We start from the raw sequence: 12,400 nt of genomic DNA on the forward strand, positions 1-12,400 counted from the left end.
TCCAAATGCTTTGTTTCCTTTATTTTTTTTTTATTGTTCTTATTTATTTATTTATTTATTTACTTACTTATTTACTTATTTATTTATTCAAAACTCCAGATTTTATTCCCCTCCTGGTTCACTCTCCTAATGTTCCACATTCCATACCTCCTTCCTACCTCCTGTCTCTACAAGGATGTCCCCATCTCCCACCCCCACCCCCATCCCATCAGACCTCTAAAATCCCTGGGGCCTCCAGTCTCTTGAGGGTTTAGTGCATTATCTCTGAAAAAACCCAGAGCTAGAAGTCCTCTGTTGTATATGTGTCCTGGGTCTCATATCAGCTGGTATATGCTGCCTGGGTGGTGGTCTAGTGTTTGAGAGATTTCAGCGGTCCAGATAAATTGAGACTGTTTGTCCTCTTACAGACTCCTCCTCCTCTTCCTCCAGCTTTTCCCTAATTTAACCACAGGGGCGAAGAGCTTCTGTCCATTGATTGAGTACCAATATTTGCATCTTACTTTTTCAGCTGCTTGTTGGGTCTTTCGGAGGGCAGTCATGATAGATCCCTTTTTGTGAGTGTTCCACAGTATCAGTAATAGTGTGTGAGGCCTTTGAGCCTCCCCTTAAGGTGGAACCCACTTTGAACTTTTTGCTGGACCTTCTTTTCTTGAGGCTTCTCTCCATTTCCATCCCTGCAGTTCTTTTAGACAGAACAATTATGGGTCAGAGATTTGACTTTCAGATGGCAACCCATCCCTCACTTGATGCCCTGAATTTCTGCTGTAGGTGGGTTCTACAAGTTCCCACTCCCCACTGTAGGGCATCTCATCTAAGGTGCCTCCTTTTGATTTCTTAGAGTCTCTCACCTCCCAGGTCTCTGGTACATTTCTGGAGGATCCCCCCAACCTCCTACCTCTTGAGGTTGCCGGTATTCATGCTTCCTGCTGGTCCCCAGGGCTGCAGACCTTTTCCTCCTGCCCAATACTACATCATGTTCCCCTTTCACCCCCTCCATCTACCATCTACTTTCCTTCTCTGGTTCCTCCCTGCATCCCTCCCTGTGATTGCTTTCTTCTCCTACCCAGGTGAGAATGAACTACCCTCACTTGGATCCTTCAGCTTCTTGACCATTTTGAGTTCTGTGGACTGTATATTTGGTATTTTGCACTGTTTCGGCTACTCTCCACTTATTGGTGAATACATACCATGCATGTCCTTTTGGGTTTGAGTTACCTCACTCAGGATATTTTCTAGTTCCATCCATTTGCCTGCAAAACTCAGGATGGCCTCATTCCTAACAGCTGAGTAGTATTTCATTCTGTAAATGAACCACATTTTCTGTATCCATTTTTCTGTCATGGGTTGTTTCCAGCTTCTGACTATCACAAACAAGGTCACTATGAACATAATAGAACATGTGCCCGAATGACATGGTGGGGCATCTTTTGGGTATATTTTCAAGACTGTTATAGCTGGGTCTTCAGGTAGATCTATTTCCAATTTTCTGAGGAACCTCTAGATTGATTTACAGAGTGGTTTAACCAGTTTGCAATCCCACCAGCAATAGAATAGTGTGTCTCTTTCTCGACATCCTGCCAACATGTGCTGTCACCTGGGTTTTTTATCTCAGCTATTCTGATTGGTGTAAGGTGGAATCTCAGGGTCGTTTTGATTTTCATTTCTCTGATCACTAAGGACTTTGAACATTTCTTTAGGCATTTCTCAGCCATTTGAGATTCCACTGTTGAGATTCTCAGTTTAGTTCTGTACCCCATTTTCTATTGGGTTCTTTGGATTTTTGGTGGTTAGCTTCTTGAATTCTTTATATATTTTGGATATTAGCCCCCTAACAGATGTGAGGTAAGTGAAGTTTTTTTTTTTTTTCGTTCCCCAATCTTTATGTTTCCTATTTGTCTTATTGGCTATGTCCTCTGCCTTACAGAAGCTTTCTAGTTTCATGAGGTCCCATTTATCAATTCTAGATGTTAGAGCACGAGTCATTGGAATTCTGTTTAAGAATTTTCCCCTTGTGCTAATGAGTTCAAGGCTATTTCCCACTTTTTCTTCTATTAGATTCACTGTATCTGGTTTTATGTTGAGGTTCTTGATCATCTTGGAATTGAGCTTTGTGCAAAGTGACAAATATGGGTCTATTTCATTTTTCGACATACTCACAGCCAGTTAGAACAGCACCATTTGTTGAAGATGCTTTCTTTTTTTCAATTGTGTATTTTTGACTTCTTTGTCAAAGATAAAGTTCCTGTAACTGTGTGTCTTTATTTCTTGATTTTTTAATTCTATCTCACTGATCAATATATCTGTCTATGTGCCAATACCCTGTAGTTCTCTGTAGCAATACAATGCAGTTTTTTATCACTATTTCTCTGTAGTAAATCTTGAGATTAGGGATGGCGATTCCCTTAGCCATTTTTTTGTCTTTTAAATGTTGATTATTTTAATAGTTGCTTATATATCCAAGATACAAGTCCCTTATTACATAAATGATAGCCAATTTCTTTCTGTTCTTCCAAGGATAGTCACCTCATGTTCTTTGTGATCATTTTTAAACCAGAATGGTTTATTATTTTGATAAAGAGAAAATTATCTATTGCATTTTTGCTGTTGTTGAATATAAACCCACAATTAAATATTTAATAAAGTCTAGGAATTAAAACAAAAATTTCTGTGGTCTAAATGACTTTTTCTTAACTCTTGATACAGAGAATTTCAGCTACTTGTTCTTCTAAGAGTTTTATAATTTTAGCTATTCCAAACAAATCTGTCATTTATTTTTCATCAGCTTTGTAGTACAGTAGTAGGAAGTGTTCCAGCTACATTTTTTTAATGTGCCTATCAAATTCTACTCATTTTCTCATTGTAAAAGATATCATACACAATATAGCACTATACTTTTTTTTAATTAGCCACAGCAGTTTGGAGTATGGCTGCTGTCTTATCACATGGAAAACTGGACTGAAATTCCTCCCTTCCCTCCTATTCTCCAGCTATTGATCAATAAAAAGATTTCAAAGTATGAACAAAATGGAGTAAAAACAGCATAGGTGACAGATACTCTGGGCTATAAAGTTACAAGGTCGGCTTCGCATGTTTTGACTCAATCTCCATTAAAATTAAAACAGAAACTAAATGGAAAAGGGGAAATAGTCTCGTGAGTTACATATATAACATTCTTCTTCTTTTTTTTTTTTTTTTTTTTTTGGTTTTTGAGTCAGGGTTTCTCTGTACATCCCTGGCTGTCCTGGAACTCACTTTGTAGACCAGGCTAGCCTCAAAACTCAGAAATCTGCCTTCCTCTGCCTCCTGAGTGCTGGTATTAAAAGCTTGCGCCACCACACCCGATCATATATAACATTCTTGCTAGACAATTATATACTGATATTTATTTATAATTTTATTTGTACGCCACTTATATTAGGGTCCTCCTGCTCTAACCTATCTCTTCCAAATTCCATATACCTATGAAAAAGCTGTCAGTTTGATAATATGGAACGGTATATAGACTGCTATAATCTTTTGATATATTTATTCATTATTTAAACAATGATTTATTTGACACATAGTAAATCTGTAATGCAATGTGATGTTTTGACATATTTTGACAGTGTAGAATGATAAAAATCATGCTAACTAAAATTTCATCATCACATAAACTCATTTTCTGCATTAAGAAAATTTGAAATCTATTCCTTGTACAATGTAGAATATATAGCACTCTATTAACTAGCATAAACATTATTCTATGCTTATTTGTTAAATAGATTTTGTACCATTTAATTGACATTAACTTCATTTTATTTTACTGTTTTACTCATAGACTTGTTTATCCTATGCCACAGATCCTTTCCTCAGCTCTCTCTTGTTGTATAAATAAAACTCTTAGCTTCTACATGTTAACTGAGATCACACAGTATATATACATGTAATTTTAAAATAATTCCAGGATTTTTCACTTCAAAGAACTGAATAGTATTCCAGTGGTAATATAGATAATATATTCTTTACACACACTTATGGACACTTAAATTTCTCCTATATTTTAGAATTTATGACTCATACTGCATCAAATACTGAAGGTACATTGATTTTAACTTTTTATATGGATATTACAAATCTTATTTAAGGTCATATGATGATATGTAATGGCTATATTATTCTATGTTCTTACCAAAATGCAGCAATGGTTCTAGAATTCCACATGTTACGGGGGGGGGGGGTTCTCAATAATAGAAATTTTTGTTAAAATTACACATTTGTGAGCAACATTGAATAGATTCAGAAGTCTGTATACATACACACAGATGCATATATGCATGTGTGTAAAAATAATTACAGAAAAGGAGGTCATGGATGTGAGAGGGAGTGGATTGCACATGAATGGAGTTAGGAGGACAGGGCAAAATGTAGAAATGATGTAAATATGATACTTATGTATGAAATGCTCAATATAAAATTAATAAATTGTTATTTTGTGGGTACGTAGTGCTGAATGTTATAGTTTTAACTTATAGTTTGCTAATTGAAAAAGAATATTGATTTTTTCATGTAGATATGTACATGCATTTCATATGTCTTATTTTGATATATGTTTATTTAATTCTTTTGGCCACTTTGATGTTGTGAGGTATTTCTTTGCTAATATTTTAAATTCTTCATACAATTTAAATATAAGATTTTTGATTTTGCAGAAATTTTCATTAGGTTGCAATCAATCACTTTGATTTCCTATTGTTTTTGCTATCTGTTTCTTGTGTTATTACAAGTAATAGCTTCCTTAGGGAAACAACGAAGTTGTGATAAAGGAAAACTCTTCAAAACTCCACTTTTAGGCACTATATGAAATTTTATACAAGTCTAAAGCTCAGATAAACCCTAGCATGCCAAATGACTATCTGCTAAAGAATATGCATACTTACAAGTAATAAGATAAAAGTATGTAGTAAGAAAAAAAACAAGAGGGAGAATGAATCCTTTGCATTTTGTTTATCAGCCATATATGAAGCTATCAAGTATACTGTAGAAAATTATTAAATAGAAACAAACCTAAGTTATGACGAGAAAAATTTTCTAATTACTGAAAACATATCTCAAACTGTTTTAACTCTTATGCAATATACTTAATAAGCATAATATTTGTTGGAATATATGATATGAGACAATTTAAGTTCAACACTAGTAAACAGAAATCTGCACAAATAGTTCCATTGATATTATCTATTTGAAACTTTTCCAACTAAAATACTTTGTATAATAAATGAATTAATTCTAATATTTCTTACCTTTGCTTTTCTAATAATATTTAAATTTATTGTCTGAAAACCTTTATGGTACCATAATTTAAAGTGAGCAAAAATCTACATAATAGAGAAAGTCCTTTGTGAGCAAGGCAACAATATTAGAGACAGATAATTTATCTAGTGAGAAGAAAAAATCTATTTACCTCTTTTTTTAATAACTCATGCTTTAAATGTCTATTCCAATGATTTTAGTCTCACCAAGGTTTTTCATAACTTTTCTTCTCAATTACCCACCTTTATAATTACAACTTAATACCTATATTAGTTCATTTAGGTGGCATAAGTAAATACGTCAAACTTTAAGTTTCCAGGATGATGACTACACTCTCTCCATTTTTGAGAATGGGAATTCAAATTTCATGATAAGACAAAAGCAGATTTAGTGTTTGTTGAGAACTTAAAATTTGATTTAAATAGCATTTTATAAAGGTAGAGGCTTCATGACATAATCACATACACAAAACTCAGTTTCTTAATACTGTTATATAAAATGCTAGGTTTTAAGAAATACCACATATAAAACATAGGAAAACCTTTAAAACCTATGGAAGTTTTTCTTCTTTTTTAAATATTTTTTTAATACATATTTTCCTCAATTACATTTCCAATGCTATCCCAAAAGTCCACCATACCCCACCTCCTTCCCTACCCACCCATTCCCATTCTTTTGGCACTGGCATTCCCCTGTATTGGGGCATATAAAGTTTGCAAGTCCAATGGGCCTCTCTTTCCAGTGATGGCCGACTAGGCCATCTTTCGATACATATGCAGCTAGAGACAAGAGCTCCGGGGTACTGGTTAGTTCATCATGTTGTTCCCCCTATAGGGCTGCATATCCCTTTAACTCCTTGGGTACTTTCTCTAGCTTCTCCATTGGGAGCCCTGTGATCCATCCAATAGCTGACTGTGAGCATCCACTTCTGTGGTTGCTAGGCCCCGGCATAGTCTCACAAGAGACAGCTATATCTGGGTCCTTTCAGCAAAATCTTGCTAGTGTATGCAATGGTGTCAGCGTTTGGAAGCTGATTATGGGATGGATCCCTGGATATGGCAGTCTCTAGATGGTCCATCCTTTCATCACAGCTCCAAACTTTGTCTGTGTAACTCCGTCCATGGGTGTTTTGTTCCCAATTCTAAGAAGGGGCATAGTGTCCACACTTTGGTCTTCATTCTTCTTGAGTTTCATGCGTTTAGCAAATTGTATCTTATATCTTGGGTATCCTAAGTTTTGGGCTAATATCCACTTATCAGTGAATACATATTGTGTGAGTTCCTTTGTGATTGTGTTACCTCACTCAAGATGATGCCCTCCAGGTCCATCCATTTGGCTAGGAATTTCATAAATTCATTCTTTTTAATAGCTGAGTAGTACTCAATTGTGTAAATGTACCATAATTTCTGTATCCATTCCTCTGTTGAGGGGCATCTGGGTTCTTTCCAGCTTCTGGCTATTATAAATAAATCTGCTATGAACATAGTGGAGCATGTGTCCTTCTTACTGGTTGGGACATCTTCTGGATATATGCCCAGGAGAGGTATTGCTGGATCCTCCGGTAGTACTATGTCCAATTTTCTGAGGAACCGCCAGACTGATCTCCAGAGTGGTTGTACAAGCTTGCAATCCCACAAACAATGGAGGAGTGTTCCTCTTTCTTCACATCCTCGCCAGCATCTGCTGTCACCTGAATTTTTGATCTTAGCCATTCTGACTGGTGTGAGGTGGAATCTCAGAGTCATTTTCAGTTGCGTTTCTCTGATGATTAAGGATGTTGAACATTTTTTCAGGTGCTTCTCTGCCATTCGGTATTCCTCAGGTGAGAATTCTTTGTTCAGTTCTGAGCCCCATTTTTTAATGGGGTTATTTGATTTTCTGGAGTCTACCTTCTTGAGTTCTTTATATATATTGGATATTAGTCCCTTATCTGATTTAGGATAGGTAAAGATCCTTTCCCAATCTGTTGGTGGTTTTTTTTTGTCTTATTGATGGTGTCTTTTGCCTTGTAGAAGCTTTGCAGTTTCATGAGGTCCCACTTGTCAATTCTCGATCTTACAGCACAAGCCATCGTGATTCCTTCTCAAAATTCTTGTAGCATCCAGACTTATACAATAAAAGTATTCAATCACATAACTTTCTTGTATCATTCATGTTAACTGTTCAGATTTCAGAAACTAATCAAATTTTAAATTCTTTAAAGCAAAAGCCTTTATTGTATGGTTTATATTTGTATATGTTTGTGTGTATTTGTAATTGTATATATTTTAACCTTCCACGTTAAGTTTTCGATATTTATTCATTGAACAATGTGCCCTTGGAATTAGCAAACTTTAATAACAATTTTTCCTTTAAAGAATTATGTAGAGACCACTGTTTTAAGATATATATGAACATAGAAAAAAACTATCACGAAATGAGCTAATTTTGAAGTATATAATACTGTCAGATTTGTTTTAATGATATTCTTCTATTTGTATTTTGCCTTGAATATGCTTTTCTTGAAAGATGAGGGCACAGTGAATTACTATGACCTCTTATATTGTTTGAAAATTATACCCAACTACTTAACATCATGTAAATACTTCTTAAAAGCTTGGTTTCCTATTTTCTTGAATAATAGGTTGCCAAGTGAAACTCCTGCTAAAGAGACTGTATTATGAAATTTTCATACTTCATGCAATTGTTTGTTCGCTTGGGGCTATTGAGATTCTAGGAACTACACTTATATCCATTAAGAAAATGATGAAATTTGAAACTACTTTTTCCTTCCACAACATGTAGTAATTCAAATCTTCTATATTAGACTTGTAATAAGCCACATACATTTTAAGCATTTTCCTGTGTAACTAAATTTTGTGGAGAAGTTTTTTATTTCTGTTATCTTATCAGGAAAAAAAAACACAATTCAAATTGATTTTCCTCTCAGACTTGCACAAAGACCTGTATTAAAGAATATGACTTTCATAAGAGAGTTTCATATATTTTCACTATTTTCCAGGCCTTTGTCTCAGCCATTATTTAATACATTATTCAAGAATCACAGCATTAGGTAGGTTACTGTCTATGGACCATTAAATTCCTCATCAAATATTTATTACAGAAAAAATAAACCAGGAAATATCACTTTTGAATTAAAATTTACTACAAACTCTGTTGTGCTACTATATAATAATAACTCCTGAAAACCTAATTGTTTCACTAGGAAACATTAATTTCTCAAGTTTGACTTATAAAGGAAGATTTATTTTTTCCCATGTGTAATTTATTAACTTGTTATGTTCATGTTTGAATCTCTAAAAACATTCAGTTAAGCACAATAAACTTATATCCAACATTTGAGACTGAGGCTCACAGCAATGCTTGTAGAAGTCTACTGAACTTAGTTTATAAGGCTGGTTCCAATCTGCTCAATTTCCTGTGTTTCCATGGTAATCCACTTTTTATTGGTTATTTTATTTATTTACATTTCAAATGTTATCCCCTTTTCTGGTTTCTCCTCCCCCATCCCCCTGCCTCTAGGAGGGTGCTCCCCCACTGTCCACCCTCTCCTGCCTCTGCACCCTAGCATTACCCTATTTCGGGAGCATCCACAGGATCATGGGGCACCCCAGCTAGTGATGCCTGATAAGGCCTTCCTGTGCTACATATGCAATTGGAACCATAGATCGCTCCATGTATACTCTTTGGTTGGTGGTTTAGTCCCTGGGAGCTTTGGGGGGTTTGCTTGATTGATGTTCTTCCTATTTCATTGCCACCCCCTTCAACTCCTTCAGTCCTTGCACTAACTTCTCCATTGGGGTCCCCGCCCTCAGTTAGGTGTTTGCCTGCATCCACATTTGTGGTTCAATAATATTTCTTCTCTATTATGCAGAAAAACAAAGATGAAATTACTTGGAGTTCTTTTTATAACATCTTCAATAGTCTCATAGTTACTTTTTGTTATAAAACAGAATGAAATGTTTATTTTTAAAAGCTGGTGCTCATATAGTTCAATACTAATTTCTGTAGCTTCCCCTAGTATTTCATCTTTAAAATTTTCTTCATAGTTTTGTCAACTATCTTTTGTAGTCTAGATGGACTCATATTTGTCAAAATCTCTCTAACCAAAACACACATATAATAATGGATGTGGTATAACCTATAACAATCTTGTTATTAATATAGAAATCATTTTTACTATGGGAAGTGTGTTCACAATGACTATGTTACAGAAAATCTCAGATAATCAACAGTCAAAGACAATACTTTCTTAACCTATAAGGCAGACAAAAACATATCTAATTGAGCAATGTTAATCTGAGGTTATTAAAAATCAAAAAATACTATTGTCTGTGAGGAAATTGAAAAGTTGTAATTTAAGATTTTGTTCCAAGTGAGAAGTATACAGATGCTACTGAAACTCCTTAAATGTATTGGGTAGGCAACTGACTATAAAATTGAGTTAAATATATTACTACTAATTGCTGTCTTTTTATATTTTTGTGTTATATTATATTGTTATATTTTTGTGTGTGCCCATGTGTGTGTGTATGTGTCTGTGTCTGTGTTTGTGTGTATATACATGCTTGTGCCATTGCACGATTGTGATCATCAGAGCATAACTTTTAGGAATCATTTTTCTCATTCCAGTATGTCAGTTCTGGGAATGAATTCACAGCATCAAGCTGGGCAACAAGTGCCTTTAGCTTCTGAGCCATATCAGTGTACAAATATTTATTCTTAATTACATATGAATCATAATTTCTTTTAATATGCAGAGTAGTAAGGGCTTAGGCTAAAATGAGTTCCTCTTCTGGAAACTATGAGGTAGATACATAATTAATAAACTATGAATCATTAAGTGCATTTGATACCAGGTAGAAAAGGACTGAAAACCCTAGAAAAGAGAAGGAATTCTATGAGGGTGGGGAAGTCCTTTCTGTATCTATTCATCAATATCTAAAAACTCTTCAGTGAGTCTTTTTACCCATTCTTTTTCTTTTATTTTGAGATTTTGCTATAAATACATGATTTCCCTCTTCTTGTTTTACCTCCAAACTGTTGCATATATCTCTTTATACTTTATCAAATCTATGGCCTCTCTTTTCATTAATTCTTGTTACATGCATATATGAACATTATATACATTCTTAAATATAATTAATCTGGACAGTCTGTGTAAAGTTACTTGTGTGTATCTTTTCAAAGATCATCATTTGATACTGGAAATCCACTTAATACAAACTCATTCTTCATATTTGCTCCTGCTTACTAATTCATGTTAAAATAACTTAGATAAATAGATATTATTGTTTTCATTTGATGCATTAGGAAATGCAGTTGCTAGGATGTTCATAAAATTTCCATAGCCTTTGTGTTGGTTTAAATAAGAATAGCATGCTTAGGCTGATGGATTTCCATGTTTAGATCCCAGTTGTTGAAACACTGGAGAAGGAGGTGTGACTATTTTGGAATAGGTATGATTTTGTTAGGGGAGGCGTGACACTGAGGGTTGGAATGAAGCCTTAAAAAGCTCCAACGAAGCACAGGCCATGTCTTCTTCTCTTTCTCTCTCTCTCTCTCTCTCTCTCTCTCTCTCTCTCTCTCTCTCTCTCTCTCTCTCTCCTTACTACCTGTGTATCAGCTGCCAAGTTTACTGTCATAATAATAATAGACTAATATTCAAATTGTAAGCAAGAAACCAATTAAATGTTAGCTTTGCTAAGCTTCCTTGGGCATGGTGTTTCTTCAAAGCAACAGAACAATAAATAGTGTCATAATGCATTTACAGAAGAAGAAAAGATATATATATATATATATATTATTTCATTATATATATTTCATATATATATATTATATATGAAATTTATATTTCATTATATATAATCATTCATTATATATAAAATCATTATATATATTTCATATATATATATTTCAATATATATATTATTTCATTATATTCAAATTGTGCAAATCCCTATAAATCTTTTGCAAATAATTATTTTGCAATACATGCAATTGCATCTGAAAAGCAGAATTAAATTCTTTCACTTTTTAAGAAAGTTGGAATCTACATGTTACTATTTATAATATATAGGCACAAAATTATTTATTATACTATAATATGACAGGAAAATTTTGTTTTGTGGGGAAAATAAATAGTAGTTTTCATAGTGTTAAAATATTTTTATATTTACCTTATACCATATGTTGTTTTGACTGTTTACCCATATAAGTGTAAAATCTTACAATTCCTTAGTAATGGAAACTTCAAGAAATTTGTTGTTCAACAGAAGGAGAATGGGAAGAAAAAAAACAAGAAATGTCTTGTTAGACACAGCATTAAACCATGTAGTTGGTTACAGTTCATACTGGGGAAGAGATAGAACAAATGTGAAACCCATTGTTGTTAGTGAGTTGAATTACAAAGCTATTATTCTTAAAACATTATAAGCAATTAAGTTCAATATCAACTACGGAAACACTTTTTAGTATATTTGAGACAAATACAGCATAAAATATTATACCCCTGATCACTAGCAAATTTAATTTTAGAAAAATCAATTCTACGGGGAAAATGGTAGTGAACATTATAAGGAAAAAATAAAGGTGGTATGTCAAAAGGAAAATTTATATAAGAAAAATGTATTGTTGGGAACTAAGGGGAGCATAGGAGAAGGAGGGGGAGGGAAAGAATACCCGATTTCAGCCAGAGTTCCTCCTGTGCTTTGGGCAGGCAGATGCGGGAGGGCTGCTAAAAGCTTTCCACTCGGCCTTGGCCCCAGCCCCGGCCCCGGGTAGTCATCTAAGCCACTGACCCCACTCAGTGGGGTGGGGTGGGGGGTGTACAAGGGGCAGACCCTGAAACCAGGGTCCCCAGGGTTGAGTGAGGGCTGAGGGAGAGAGGTTCCCATGCAGGCGAGAGTCCTTAGTCCTGTCTGTGGCTGGAGCACAGAGAGGCCTTCCATCAAGAGATTAGAAACAGCTCATTATATCTGGGTTCTTTCAGCAAAATCTTGCTAGTGTATGCAATGGTGTCAGCATTTGGAAGCTGATTATGAGATGGATCCCTGGATATAGCACTCTCTAGATGGTCCATCCTTTTGTCACAGCTCCAAACTTTGTCTCT

The sequence above is a fragment of the Mus caroli genome, unplaced genomic scaffold (genome assembly GCF_978045245.1).
Source record: "Mus caroli unplaced genomic scaffold, Mus_caroli_1 scaffold_5, whole genome shotgun sequence".
In the NCBI taxonomy this organism is placed as follows: Eukaryota; Metazoa; Chordata; class Mammalia; order Rodentia; family Muridae; genus Mus; species Mus caroli.